This window comes from Diorhabda carinulata, chromosome 9, assembly GCF_026250575.1.
Source record: "Diorhabda carinulata isolate Delta chromosome 9, icDioCari1.1, whole genome shotgun sequence".
Classification (NCBI taxonomy): Eukaryota; Metazoa; Arthropoda; class Insecta; order Coleoptera; family Chrysomelidae; genus Diorhabda; species Diorhabda carinulata.
The window spans coordinates 7,803,774-7,820,327 of NC_079468.1; the positions used below are offsets into that span (position 1 = coordinate 7,803,774).

Sequence of the window (16,554 nt, forward strand, 5' to 3'; positions counted from 1 at the left end):
ATTTCCCATATTTTTATCAATACTATCGAAGACTTTCCCTCATTTATCGTAAATTCTATTGTCTGTAATTTGTTCTGTTATTTGACCCGAAGTGAATATCTTGACTGGCGTTGATGTGTTGGATATAAATCTTGCAGGTTTTTGGTTTAATTCATTGTCTACCTCCTATCTTATACTTTTTTATGTTATATGTACCTGCATATAACTTATATGTAGTAGTGATATTCCTCTGGAATTATCATTCAATATTCAACATTTGTGAATGTCCCTGATTTCAATTTAATATTGAAACAATTTGTGAGTGCCGAGGTAAAAAAGGTCCTCCTCTCAACATTTCAAAATGCGTATCTTTCACTATAAGCACAAAAAAATGTGCTTAAAAGATCTGCAACATTCAATTGGTGATACATTGGATAGTAAGTTACTGTTGAGAATTATCCTTGGTGGAGGCTTTAGACACCTTTGTTTCAAAAGGTGACAAATAAAATTGACTGTCCAGAGTTGCCACTCCGTCCCACTTTTTATTCTACTTTCCAGTCGTTAATGTTCTCAAGTTGTGTCCTTTAAATAGAATGAATCAATATCGCTGTCATATATAGATATTTTTTAGCATTATTTCTATAGTCATAAACTTTTTAATCGTTTTACAATTTTCTCATTACTAAGTTAGAATTTCTGGAACCGTTGGCGATATTCATACTGAATACACTGTTTACACCACCACTACACCAACACTCACAATTACACTGTCTGACGTGCGTTTCTATAATAAAGTTATCGTCTTCAGAGACTGAAGGTGAACAGTTTGCCTTCAGTATCTGAAGAGTGCTTATGTACAAACGAGAATAACTTAACATAAGGTAAGATATTTTATCATTCTAATTGTATATTTTGCATAATTATTCATACATAAATATTCCATACAGATACATAAAATCATAAAAATAAATTGTCTAAACGTAAGTAACCTGAGAGGCAGATCTAGAGATACGGGTCGGCACTATGCTTCTGGAAGTGCTAAGAGTAAAGCAAAAGATAAAAATTAAAAGAAGAACAAGGTTGTTCTGTCAAGAACATGCAAGCTTTTCGAGTTTTTCAAACAAAAAGTAGTCTAGAGTTTCAAGTCAAAAATTTTACGATATTGGTGAATGGCAACTTTGATAGAGATTATGCGATTTGAATATGGATTTTTTATCTTAAAAGAAAATTTACAAAAACGAAAATAAGCCACGATTCTACCAAGTCATGTTTTCACGTATAAACATACACAGAAGCATAAAATTCACATCAGAGACTGATGATGTTATTCGGAAACCAAAGGATGACTTTTCTGTTTTGTTTACAAAGTGACAAATTTAGATAGTTCGTAACTCCGATCTACGAAAGACGGATTAGATGACTGGAAGAATGCGCACAATTTGTTGAAAGACATGAAGAAAGCACCCCGCATAGACAAGCCATAATTTTGCTGTGAAACCTCAAGAACCAAAAGACGCGTGTCGATTCTCAACTTGTTTGCCAAATTGAGACTGTAGCAAGTATTGAAGGCTACTCTTAATACGAATCATTACATTAATAAAGTTTTTAGCCGAATGAGATCTTATTATGTTTCGTAGCAGTGAGGAAATTATTGGTTCACCTCACAATGGAAATTATTTAAGCTTATTAGAATAAGTATCCCAATTTGACGCTTTTATGGTTCAACATATTCCAAATCATGCTAATCAAGCATACTGGATCAAATTTGTAGTAAAATTAATACTCAAAAACGAGGGGTCGTATAAGAAGATTTTTTTGTCACAACATTATTTTCACGTCATCTATTTAATTTCGATTTTTTTTGCAGTTCCTGTAGAGTAATTTTATTTTTTTATGTAAATGAAATGAATGAATGAAATTTTAACACAATGAAATTACTAAACTGGGTTATATAAATTGTCTATAATTCTAATAACATCATAGAAAAATAAATACAATATTCCTAAATTTTGCGAGTGTCTGCACATAAATTTCGAAATATGAATAATAATTTTACATGTAATTCTAGCGGAGACGGTTTATAATTATTATTCCGAAATCAATTTCAATTAAATTGAATAATAGAATAGCGTTTAAACGCCATGCGATTAATAGTTGTTTCACGCACAGTCGTAACAATAATTAATATCGTTTGCCTTGTTATTAACTGAAGCTATCAATACCCAGTGTCCCCCATAGACAAGCGATACTATAATGAGACCGGCATGAAGTATAAGTATATAAACATTATGAAATATTAAACCTCTTATGGATTGAAATTATTTCCTTCATCTTAGACCTGAGGAAATAATTGATTGGAAAGTGCACTATTTAACCATAAATTCGAACTTACAGGGTAATATTCAAATATGTAATAATCGCTATGGGATAGTATTCTCATAGGAAATCAATTAATTTTTTCATATTAATTTTTTTGGGTTACTGAACATGAATTTGAAGTTTTTAGAAAAAAATTTTGCTCGAAACATTATTTTTTAGCAATTTTCGACCAAATTCTGTCGCTTTCTCCAATTTTAGCATATATTTCAGACAAAAGCAAATTTTTCGACAGGCCACTTTCATATACGAGTAAAATAAAAGTAGACAGAAATCACCTATTCGTAAAAATCGCTTTTACTGAATGCTATAAAAACTTGAAATATGTTGTAAATGTGTTCAAAAACTGTGAGTCAACCAAGAAAGCATTTCAATAGCAAAAGACAGATTCCTGTCAAAGTGTACGTGTACATAGTAAGGAATGAACTCTCAATCATCCTTATGAGGTAGATTGATAGTAAGAAGCCAGCTTTAGGGAGTGCTTTATTAGTTGTTGGTCAAGGATTAGGATTGGAAACGAACATCAAATTACCTGGAATCAAACAACTCTAAAAACTTCTTTTCCTCTCAAACTGCACTGTGTCCGATATCATGCTGATACGTCAAGACATGCAGAAAAGCATGTAGCTACCAAAAACAGGCGTCGAACGCACCAATCTGTGCATCAACTGTGAGCGGAAGTGCAATTAAGACAGATCCCACAAATACTACTAAGGACGTCGAAGTCCCAGACTAACTTGCCTTCACCTCTTCGTCGGAATCTAAGAAAAGTGTGGACAAAGAGAATAATGTAACATTTCTTTCCTCAAAGATGAAACTCACACACTTGGAGCATTACTGTGTATACTTAATATGAATGTACTATAGTGAATACACGGTAACCCATATCTTTTATTCATTACAGACCCTCCACCAGCAAAAAAAGAAGAGTATAGATAAACAGACTGAAGAGGATGTTCTTTGAAAAACGAAGATATGGACAACAGCATCTTCAACATTAAACATATGCAGATTACTACTGACCTCGTTTGTTAATAAATTCATAAAATATGATACAACTTGATACAACGTTATGACAGCAGCGACGTTCATCATTCTCAACTTATCATTGATATGTACGAGGATACATATTTTACTGCTGATTATAAAACACTCCATATCATTACTTTAGTAATAATTGCATTCATTGGAGTAATTTACTCTTATCACACAGTAGTGGAAGTATCCAACAGTCGGAGATATATATTGCTCAGACGTATTCTCGTATTTCCAGTATTCAATGCTCTTTGAGGACGCAATTCTTTATATAGAAAGTAACTAAGTATGAGCTATAACAAACTGATAAACCCTTGGGCTACCCAAAAATTCAGAACGAATATATTTAAATTTTATTGTACAAATTAATTATTGAGAATTAGGAACAGTTTCAACAGAGAGATATAAACTGAATCTGAACCAAAATGGGTCAGTTTGCATTCAGTCCAAACTAAAGAATGCAGTAGATATCTTTCTCCATTCCTTTTTACGTCTATTTTTAGGAAATTTTTATCACAGCCTTCTTAAATAATGCTGGAAGCATAAGAGTTAACGGTATTCCACTGAACAATCTACGGTATGCAGGTGACACTGTGCTTCTCGTCGCCAAAGTTAGTCGAGAATATGGTCTGACACTTAACATGAAGAAGATAAGATATTTGATTATTAATAAAACTGATACAAAAAAGAATAATTTTACATGGAAAGCGTAAGACTGGAAAGTGCTCAGAAAAATGACTACCTGCGTCTCCGTAGATTATTGTTCAGAAATAAGGATTCGAAACCAAAAAGCCCGTGCATCAAGAAGCTTCTTTGTAGCCGCGACATGAGCTTGGAGTTGTAACAAGGATGCTCAAGTGCTTTGTATTCCCAGTGCTCTTGTATAGTATAGATGCTTGGACCCTTAACGTATATTGCGAGCGAAGACTACACGCCTATGAGATGTGAGCCTACCGTAGAAAATGTCATGGATATATCAGGAAACCAATGTTCGGAGGAAAATGGAGTAGGACGTGAAATGAAAAGAAGAAAACTTCAATATATTTAGGGCCGCTTCTTCCAAAGTCAAAATTCTATGATAATAGATAGTCCATCTCCTAAATGTAGATGATAGAAAAAGAACTTAAAGAAAGAAAGAGAAAAGTGTTTCACAAATTCATTATAATTAAATTATAACAGCTATTCTGCTATTATTTCCGATTGATTTTATAATAGTGTTTTTCTTTTTCTATAAGTGATTAATTCCCACTGTAAATATATAGTGACGTTTAATTAACGTATTTTACACAATGAGGAAATGAAAAATGTGTGAATCCGCCACCGAGAAAACCATGTCATTTTCGGTTTGTGAATAATTCCAACTATCTTTCCTGATTTATCATATAGTAGTGACCTAGAGCAGTTGAGTAATAAGTATGTAAATTAATAGGGCTAGTTGAATAAATGAAATATGTCATACTCAGAAATGAATGTGTATCGGATCAGTCTAGTATATTTGAAAATTTCGAACAGATGAATATGATTGTGTTTAAACATATTAAAATCATTTTCATCATATATATTTATGTGAATATGAAATTTAATTCAATTTATAATAAAATAAAATAAAACAATATTGGTTATAGAGACTTAAATATATAATGAAATGAATAATAAGTAATTATCGTTGCTCTAAAATTTTTGTATGAGGAATAAAATGGTTCAAAATATTTGAGTAGCTCACTCTTAATAAATCTCCAGTAAACCGTCAATAACTTTAACTACAAGTCACGACACAGTCCTTCGAAACAAATTTTACAAAGCGCACCAATCACCACAGTGTTTATTTTCAAAACCGCATCGTGGTATACATTCTCGTCTCGTCTTTCTTGATCATTAGATGAATATACGTCCAGGTGGGGATTATATGCTTGCCTTGACTCTTCTAATTGACAAGGCTCTCAAGATTGTTTATATTTTTTATTCTATATTTCAAGAGCAATATATCGATTAAATTTGAGACATCTTCGATTGATGATGGAAATATTTTATTAATTAATGGTGATTATACAAACATTAATAATCTTATATTTTATTAACCTTTCGTGAACTATGTACACTATGTACAAGTTTCGTCTCACACTTTATCGCGTTTCCTGGTCCATCCTCACCCTATTTTTTACCATAAGTAGTATATTAATTTTTTGTGTGTATTTATTTTTACTTAAAGAACAAATAAAAAAGTGTGAAGGCTTATAATACTTTTCATTTTCAACATCCATTTTAAGCATTGTCCGTAATTCGTCCTTGAATGATAAGGTATTATTTGTGAAATTACCTGAAGAGGCTAATTCGAGTAAAAACGCGTACGGTGTTTTATCTAAATTGTCGCCCACGAAACATTATTTTCAAATTTAAAAGATTCAACAACTAGTTTTTAATTCCATTACTCAAATCACAAGAAATTCCTAGTTGGTTCAAATCACTACAAGTCTACCAAAAAAAAAAATAATCATATTCCAAATAAATTATTATTTCACCTCATTTGCGTTGAAGTTGCCAAATGTTTTATAGGCTTATTTGGGCAAAATTGTCTAAATCGTGGCTTAACCCATTACTGGCCATTGACTTAGTGATAAGTCATTTGTTATTCGAAATCCAGTAACCGCGGATGTAGTAGTACGTTTCTTGAGTATAACTTTGTTTCATTGTTTGATTAATTGTATTGCCATCAAACAGTCGATTTATTTCAAGCTGCTTTTATCATTGTTCAAATTTTATTTATCTATGGAAATACAAGATATAGGTCAGAATGATTATAACGATACATCATGTTCGGCTTAGATTAAATGATTGAAAAACCAGAAAGTATTATGTATTACAATAACTATATGAACTGTGTCGATTTAACAGATCGATACCTTTCTTATGATTCCATTATAACAAAAATCTTCAAATGGATAATAAAGGCTTTTCTATTTAAGTTGAACTAGGCATTATTTAATCAATTTGTATTTTACAAAAGACTGAACCTGGCAAAAAAATGGAATTTACCTTTTATTCACTTCAAGCTGTTAAAGATTGGGTCGAAAATCAAGAAAAGGTTTATTTAGAAGCAGCTTCTATTTGGTTTCAATCACTACAATTTATACAAAATAAATAAGCGTGTTCTAAACATATTTGTACTCTACATCGTTTGCAACCGTACTTAGTGGATCTCTTCTCCTGACGCATTATGAATATCTAGTTATAGATCTTGGCAACATCATTGGTGGTTCTACAAATGTTTCACTAAATAAACCCTAATTGAGTGCCGTTGTTGAAAATATTTAGAATAATAACGTCGAAGACTGCATGAATGAGCTTTGAGCAAAATAAAGTCAGTAGTCAGCGCTTGGTGGTACATGATGTTTCGAAGTGTTCGTGCACATATTGAAAAATCAAATTCTACGTGCTTTACGGAAGTTTAAATAGTATACATAAACTTTAAACAAGCTTTCATCTTCATTTATTTTTACCGATTAGCTATTTTCACAAATCCTATACCAACACTTATGTTTTCCATAGTTCAACGTAGAGCTTGAATAATCCCTGATTATTACATATAATTTGTAATAATGATTACAACTTATCAGATAAACCTAATTCCAGATGGTATAGAAGAGATTTAAGATCAGATATTCTTCCATATTTTCTTCTTCTTCTTCTTCCTGCTGTGTATAGGCATCATTGCCTGTTTTTCTTCACGTCATTGCCTCTGCTCAGTCACCTGGGAGGTTGTCACTCCATCTTTTCCTAGGTCTTCCAATGCTTCTTTGTCCTGCTGGTGATTTGTCCCTTGATATTTTCACAATTCGTTCTTCCGTCATGCGGTCAATGTGCTTATAGACCCACAAAAATGAGCACATATTTTCCTATCCATCAAATAACATCAGAAACACTCTTAAGGTTGTTTATTCTTCACATGCTCCAATAACTTCATTCTCTAAAGAACGAGGAAAATTGAAGTCTCGATGAGTCATAACTAAAACACTAACAAACCGTGGTCAGAAGTAAACAAACATGGTACATCAAGTTCGATTATCGAATCAGAGCCATCTGAAGTTAGTTGGTGCTGTATTGAAGTGTAGGTTGTCGATATGCGACTGAAATAGACATTTTCAATAACTATTCTACAAATTGTTAATTAAATCTCGCAAAAATGTAAAATGATGAGTCAGTTGAAACATTATTTGATATAAAAGGAGCGATAGAAATGCTCTGTGAGGGAACAAATATTACATACCCAAATTTAACCTAATGTACAAGAAAACTTTGTTATCGTGCTGTAAATTACATACTGAAAAAAAACAAAGAAATTGTCTGGATATAACAGAATAGGGACACTTGAGACTGAGGCTAACCAAATTGGAACCTAACGTAAAATCTCTATAAAGCAAACACCAAGCGCCAAAATAAAACTAAATTTGAAATATTAAATTATTATAAAAAAAATATTAATTAACATCGTTTCGAATTGGAATTAAAGTTTCAACATCTAAGTAAACTTTTATGTCAATATATCACATTAGATGAAACTTATAAGCTCTGTTACATGCCAAAAACAAAAATACTGTGGAAACAACGGACTTCATTAGATAAACTTGTCTTCAAGAAAGTTGAAACCCTTTTTTCGACCAATAAGGTTATAACCACAGTGCTATGTGGAAATTGTACAATGATATTCATCCAATCATGGTTTATGATTTTGATCAAAACCTTTTTTTTTCACGCCAACATATCCGTATAATAAATTATACGTTTGAAAAATATTAACAACTAGTTTATAGCATAATGAAGATAAATACATATTTTGAATGTACCGGAATTCATTTAAACGTACTTGGAAAAGTTGTAATACGATATTGCTTTAATTTCATCATCATTGAGTAATAATATTTACACAATTAGGATTACTAAGAATGTGAAATTATTCTTACCAAAATCGTGATAATTGCTTACTCTGTTAAGATTTATTTTACCGTAACAAAAGATGATTATCAGTTTGGAAAAAATGTATTTCCTAAATGAATCTATAATCTTGATTAGATCAAACCTTGAACGTTGAATAATAATTTAGAGATATCTAAATAGAGCTCACTAAAGACATTTTCACTTTTATAAATACGAGTACATCTTAACCCACAATAAGTATATAGTTTTATTCTGAGGTATTTATATATGATTATTTATTATTATATGAATTGTGGCATTATATGATGATGACTTCTCTGAGGAAGCGATATTTGCGTAATCGTCGTGTCGAGTAGAACTAACAATAGAGAACAAAGTATTTTTACAATTAACATAAGTAATTATTATCTTGTGAAAAAAAAATCGCCATGTGTGATACCAGGTTAAATACTACGGGGACCCAATAATCAACTTATTACGTGAATAACGTGCAAATGTGAAATTTTGTTCTCTACTCGGTGAAAATCCTACTGAAATTATTTTAATTTTGGGAATAGCTGACAAAGATGACGTTTTTGGAAAAACTCGAATGTGCGATTGGTTTTCGCGATTTGACAACGGCGACATTTTGATTGATGACAAACAACAAATGTCAAAAAAATTCGAAATATTATACTCACAGATCGTCGATTATGGTTTTTCTGTGAGCTCTGTTAAAAGAATTTTGTCGAAAGATTTTGAAATAATGAGGGTTGCTGCGAAGTTTGATGCTCGATCTCTGATTAAAAACCTGAAAGATGATCGAGTTGAAATATATCGTGCTTGAAGCGAAAGTCAATGGAATATGTGAAAAAAATGTTCACGCAGTGTTTCTCCTTCGGATACGAGCGTTTATCCATCACCACATAGCCATCTCTGATCACAAAACCACGTTGTTTTGTGAAAAATTTTGAATTAATAATAATTCACTCATTTTTAAATCCTTTCTTTGAGGATTTCTATTAATTCCACATTACAGACTCTATGTAATAAAACATCTTGAAGTAAACGAAACTAGTATTCAGTCTGTAATTAATTCCGTACATAAGGATACATTAGGAGGGACAAATTCGACTGAAACAAATAATATAAAGTGAGCTCATGATTCCACCAATAAGCTATCAAATATATGGTGGCCCAAAAAAAAGTTATTGCTTATTGCGTGATCGCAAAAGCGCGGGAGGTATGAGGATCGGAAGATACGGAGCGGACCGTGCCTTATGCTTGCCTAAGTTTTACGTAGAATATTAGCAATGTTTGTCACGTACATGGTGCGCTTAATTAATTGGAAAATGGATCGAGAAGTTTGAACACTGGATAACTGGATGAAACAGTCGAATACGGAGACAATGTAACTTGGTCTATTCGTGAAGAGCCTATTCAGAAGAGTGTTGTTGCTTTAAACGTGGATCATAATTAATCGACATATTACACAGGTATTTGGTGCTGCACCTTACAAAATCCAGTTGGTGCAAGAATTGATTTTTCACTATGTGGGTCAAAGACTACTTCTTCGTAAACCAGATGATTGAGCACTTTCTAACATTTACCAACATCTTGTTCATCTTAATAGACACGTCAACATTTAAAAATTGCCGCTATTAGAGTGCAACCAATGCAAAACAAAAAAATCAGAAGCTACTACATTTGCCTAAAGTTAAAATTGACATCGCGAGGAATTTTTTCAGGACGAAAGGGGACGTACAGTTACGGCGAATTCGGAGCGTTATTTGCAGATGTTAGACGAATTATTCGTGCGTAAATTGCAAAACTTCAATGGTTTTAACCAAACAAGGTATCAGCAGGACGAGCAACTTCACACACGTCCAATAGATCTCTGCCACGAGGTCGTGAAATTTTTCCATACAAATTGATTTCCAGGAAAGGTGACGCCGGACTCCACACGGTCCTGATTTAACAGCTACGAACTCTGAGGAGTTGCGTCAAATCTAAAGTTCACACTAACAAACCGAGTTCCCTGAAACAATTAAAAGAAAATAACCGTCACAAAACATCAGCCATCACGGAGAATACCTTCCCAAGCAATGAATTTCAATATGTAACTAACATTTTTTCAATAGACACTTTATTTTCCTTAAAATTGATTTTTTTAGATGTTAACTTTCTTTTGAGACAGCTTGTACATTGTACCGCGTTTCAATTAATGTCAACTGCAACTTTTCTGCACTGTGCTTGTCATAGCAAAAAAACTCAATGCTAAGAATTCCACATATGAACTGTATCTACAAGTGTATATATAATTGTACTATGTCATATATATGTTTTTTTCCACCTAATCTATTAATATTTATATGATTTATGCTAGTATGTTATTTGCTTTGAGAAAAAATGAATATATGTATAAATAATTTGCTTTGCAACCTCACAATGAATGTAGGTTTAATTTTTTTATTTCGTGTATCACAATATAAATGTTACCCAGTGAAAGACATCAATGAAAACGTGATAAATAATTGAATAAAAAATTGAAATACAACTATAAGCATATATCAAATTTGATATACTGATTTTATTTGTTGTATTAAGTGTTAAAAGATAATATTCATAATACTTCAAGGACATATCTCAACAGTGTGTACTATTTCATGCACCCAACAATGATGACGCCGGTGGCCGTAGTTTTGTGATATTTTGCATGATTTATGTAATTGCTGTTTTATAAAACGAATCATGCTTTCTTATAACATCATAATTTTTCCCAAATGGTTTGATCAATCGTATAAATTGCGAAAATTGCAATAAGGAAAATTCTCATTGGTGGACTGACGATCAAACAACACAATCAGAAAATGTATGGGCGGGAATAATTAATGACACAATTATTGTCCCCATTTTTTTGAGTTTTTGAACTAATGTTTTCCTGGAGGGTGGATTGATGGCCGAGGACAAAACATCTGATATCTCTAAATATCACACCTCCTTAATCATCAAGTGCTAGAAGAATATGTTGGACGATTTGGAGCATTTAATTTAGTAGAGAAATATCATGCTAATATTGCATTTTGTTTATAGTAAAATGATTCTCTGAGTTAATTAAATTTTATTGCACCTTTATAAGCATTAGTCTGTTAAGTATGATGCTCGTGAATTTCACCATATCTTTTGAAAAAGGTATATTTCTGCTAAACAGCTTCCGTTGCTTCATACTTTTGGTCGTTGCAAATATAGGAATTGCTGTTTATATTTTAATTCCGAAAAAATTAGTGATTACATAGCCGTAACTTAACTGATGACCTTATGATTTCCATACACTATTTCGGCAAACAAAATAATGCACCTATTCGAGATTTTGATCCAAAATAAATGTACTCTGTAATTCAGCACACTGTATGCTGAGGAAAGTAGCTAAACAAAAACTTCATGATTCTTTAAGTTCAATCATATCATATAGACTGAAAAATATAGTGGAATCCGGAATAGGGGAATATCAAAAAGGTTTTAGGCATATAAAACAAGTGATCGAAAAAAGCTATGAGCACAACATTAATATGCAAATGCTATTCATCGACTTCAAACAAGCATTCGACAGTCTGAAAAAGAGGACGATTATAAAGGACATGAAAAAACTACAAATACCCCAAAAGTAATAACAGAAAACCGACCAGCTGAGGAATTTGAAATAAATGCTGGGGACGGACTCTCAGCGGTATTGTTTAACATTGCAGATGAAGGCTTAATAAGAGAATGTAATATCGATAGAAGTATCAATAATAAATCAATACAAGTAATAGTATATCCTGATGATTTGACTCTAATAGTAAGAGCCCGAAAGAGTCTAGATAACAAATTAGAAAAAATTTTGAGAAAGGCAGGAAAAAGAGGATTGAAAATAAATCAGAAAAAAACAAGTATATGGAAATTGAAAGAAAGAAGGAATTTCGCAAACAAGAAACAGTGAATATAAATGACCAACTTCGAAGTAGTCGACATCTTTAAGTACAGTGATAAGCAACAAAAATGACACAGAAAACGAGACAAACTGAAAAATTAGGAAAATTCATAGACCAGTAAAAGTAAAGGGAAATAATGACTATAAAAGACTTATGAACTATGAAATTGAAAATATATTAGAAAATGAGGATATAGTAAATACAATTACAGCAAAAAGAGTACAATATGGAAAACCTGGGAATACGTGCTTGGAACAAACAGATGCAGGATAGAGAACAATAGTCGAAGCTGCAAAATATGTGATTAGCTGTAATTAAATGGGATAAAATGACTGACCACCCCTAAAAATACAGGGTCAAAAGAGCTCAATTCGAGCGGCTACAATTCTCAATAGAACGTATAGCCTTGTATATATATATATATATATATATATATATATATATATATATATATAATATATAATAATCATATCATAATATCGATAAAAAATATTTAAAGCTTTTAAAAGTGGATTACTAAAAAGTTTGAGCTGATTTCTTGAAAATATTACTATAGTCTATTTTAGAAAGGTATACAGCAATAAAATGGAGAATTCCGTACAGTTCGGCTCAATATCGGTGTCGGCCATAGGTGTAGGTCTTGAAATATTTCGTAGGGATTACTTAGGTAGTATAGAATAGAATAGAATATAGTAACGTGATGCAAATTTCTTCCGAAAACAAAATTGGAAAACTGAATGAAAACTTGAAAATACACCAATAAATTAAATCGCACTGCTTTGCAAATGAAGGAATTAGGTAATAAATACAATCTTATATAATAGAATTTGATAGACCTGACAAGAAATTGTAAACAGATAACTAATTTCTAGTGATCGCAAAAATATATGTCCATCCCCTTACCGGGTCATTAAATTGTGAATACATATATCACAACTTCTTATTCAAATTTTCAACCTAATCCAGTGGATTCATTTGTTTATAGAATGCTACCATATATAGAATAGCAGAAATAGAAAATGTATTTGAACTAAATAGCTAAAGATTGTCTATACTTTTCCTTAAACACGACAATGTTTATATTGGTCATTTATATTAGTTTTGATCACCTCACAACTTTGGAGAACAAATATTGGAAAAATTATTTACTTGAAATTTTTTGCATAAATAATGAACCAAAGTGTTTGAATAAACGTTCTGGCGTTTCCAATATGCTTAAGCAGAAATCAAATGGATCTTTAAAGGGTTAGTTTTGTGATTTGTGTTTATTTTGATAATTGCTAATGTCTCCAAATTTTATTTCCGTAATATTCTTTTATACACAAATATAAGTGTTTGTTCTCACTTGACGTTAGTTATACAACCCATTATATAAATTACATAAATATTCATGAATCTACTTGCAATGATTTTTTTCCCTCTACTCATTCCACTTTTTCAATACATTGAACTGTAACTGGACAAAATTTGACAAATAATTTACGCGACCCAATCATTACACTACCCCACTCCAGTTACCAACAAAATTTTCAATTCAAACAAGACAGTTCATCTCTCGGGCTTTGGTTTCAACAATAGCAGTAATGGCTTTCAAGAGCATCATATTCGCAAATCAAAATCCCGCTTAATCCGATTTCCAGAGAAATCTCCGTGTTTTTTCTCCCTAAATTGAATTTATGGTTATGTAACGTGATAATGCACCTAGACAAATCTGATGAGAGCTAAAAGGATTTTCGGCTTTTGTTAGCTATTAAGTTAAAAACAAACTAGAAACAACGTTAATTTAAAATATGAAGTAGCAAAGTGAAAATTGTTGAGCTGACCACTTTTTATATGATTATATGCAAAAAAAAAGTTGTTTGGCACTATAAGCTGAATATCTAATAGTAGAGAATATACTTTGGGGTAAATTAACAATTTTCTGCATCCATTTCTACAAAAAGAGAATTGACGAATTGTGCCACAATCAATATTCTTTCAGAATCTTGCAATCGCTGATCAAATTATTGACTTGAATCGGAACCTATTCTTGGCTATTGTGGGAGTTATGTGGAGGATTTTCTTTGTCAAACATCTTCTTCAAAATTATGGAATAGTGAGACACAAATTGTAATATATCAGTATCTTTCTGATACAAGGCAGTAAGGCAGGAGCTCCAACCTAGCTGTATCAACTATATCGATTGCTTCGTCAAGTTGTAAGGAAAAATAACTACAATGATCGATGTCAAGTTCAAGCTAACAAGTTTCATTAGACCTTATAGCTTTAACTTTTCGTATCAGAAAGCTGAAGAAATTTAATAGTAGATACAATTCAGCTTTTTTGTCAGCTAACTATCTTTGTATGATTGGGATATAGAATTGAAAACGTGGAATTATGCCTCGGTGCCTGGCTTATTCTTACCTAGTGTCTTAAGAGAGTTGAGATTTTAACCGCACCACCTTTTCTTTCCTGGGCTCTGAAATTAACAGATAATTTTCTTTTACTTCCACTATGAATGGACCTAAAGAATAATAATCACTACAAATGTACTAAAATTTCTTTGATTTTAACTGGAGTGTAGATAGGTTCAAGTGGATTTCGAATACATCCGATGTTTTATTGAATGTCTCGAATGAAGTAGGAGGTCGATAACAAATTAATAATAATTAAAAAAATTCGATTGCTATAATATATAAATCAGAAGTGACCGAAGGAATAATCAAAATGTTCGAAGAAAAACGTGCCGAATGACATGTTACAACCACACACAAAAAAATTGAAAATAATTTTTAAAATATGCTTTAAATAATAATGAGTGATCAATTTTTTCACAACAAATTATTGTTTTTAACTTATATTAAAAATTATTTTCAACTTTTTAGTTTGACGTGCTTTAAAAGCGTGGTTTTTGGTTACTTTAAAATATATTTATTTAACTGATACTGATATAACGGCTTCGCTGCTTATAAACCTACATCTCGTCGAAACATGTATCGAGCAAAACGGTGTAGTTGGTAAGGTTGTCAAAGTGCTTCTTTTCCAACATGAGTCCTCTGCCGAACGAAAATACAATTAAACAACATCACAAACAAATAAATAGACCCACATTCGGTTTAAGCCAAACCGAACGTAGCCGGAGTTACCCAAAATTAACTTACGTGTTAATAGTAGCTCTCGTACAACTGTTTGGCAACCAGTTTGGGGCTCTTTATTCTTGGTCATAATAGTTTACAAAATCAGTACAGAAGATGAGGGTCAAACTTCAAATAATTTTTGGAAATTGCGGAAGTCTGTCACTGAAATATATATTTTCCTGAATATAATTCAATTAAAAGTGTCCCAGATATATTGTAATGACATGTCACGATGGAATTAAGTCATCTTGATCATTTGTTTAGGTAACGATACCCAAAGGATAGTTTTTATCGATCTGTGTCATATTGAAATTATTCGTCTTCGTTTTTCAATTTTTGTAAAACGTTGGTGATAGCACTTGACTCGATTACTTCAAACTGTTTGCACCTGCAGCAAAGACATTGAGTAGTGTAATTTTCATTTTGATATGATGAAAAAAGAAAAAAGGGCTTCTCATAGTAATGACTCAACAAAGTTTATTGACACTGTCTGTTCGAAATTGAAAGACATTTACATAAAATTTCTCAGTCATTATCCGTGCGAATTTGGATATGGCAACATTATATAAAGCTTAATCTACTTTGATTTGCATTTAATTGAATGATGTTAGTAAACGAGTAACTGATGAGAATACTAGAGTTTTAATTGAGAAAATTATGTGTATATGTATACTCTGTCTCCTGATAAGTTAAAACATTGTATGAAAATCAAAAATTCTCAATTCAAATGTTCATTTTTTAGAGTTCAACTATGATTGAAGACAGTTTTTTCACATAATTCAAATTTTGAAAACCTAGGTATTTGAAAATTTTTCATATAACCTATTTTTTCCACAGTGAGTTGCCTTTATGTAGCAAATAAAAGAAAAGTTTATCAAACCAAACTACAAAATCATCGGTCAACTTTAATTTTTTTAAAGTCTGTTTCACAAAGCAAAAACTGGTATTTATAACGAAGAATATATTATTCTCTTAAAATTAACTGTCAAACACTACTTTATTAGTGTTAAAATTAATTAGAATCAATCAGAGCAGCAGGCAATTTCTAAAGATATTTCTTTCTTTTTAGTAATCTTGGAGGAGAATCATGTTCAATGATTAAAATATTATATATCAAGATCAATTAGAAATAACTTATTAATAGTTTTATGTCCTGTATTTTCTAG

General features: G+C 31.6%; 2 protein-coding genes across 4 annotated transcripts in view; one reads left to right on the plus strand and one right to left on the minus strand.

Moving 5' to 3' along the window:
- Positions 1-5,267, minus strand: part of LOC130897866 (uncharacterized) — an 84,609-nt gene extending 79,342 nt beyond the window's left edge. Inside the window, exon 1 of one of the 2 annotated variants that reach the window (XM_057806800.1) lies at positions 5,114-5,267. The gene's annotated coding sequence lies outside the window, so the exon portion shown is untranslated. The remainder of the gene's footprint in view (positions 1-5,113) is intronic. The other variant, XM_057806803.1, reaches the window with a different exon arrangement.
- The window catches only part of LOC130897867 (uncharacterized), a 248,697-nt gene that overhangs the window by 151,720 nt on the left and 80,423 nt on the right, over positions 1-16,554 (plus strand). The gene's annotated exons all lie outside the window — the stretch shown is intronic.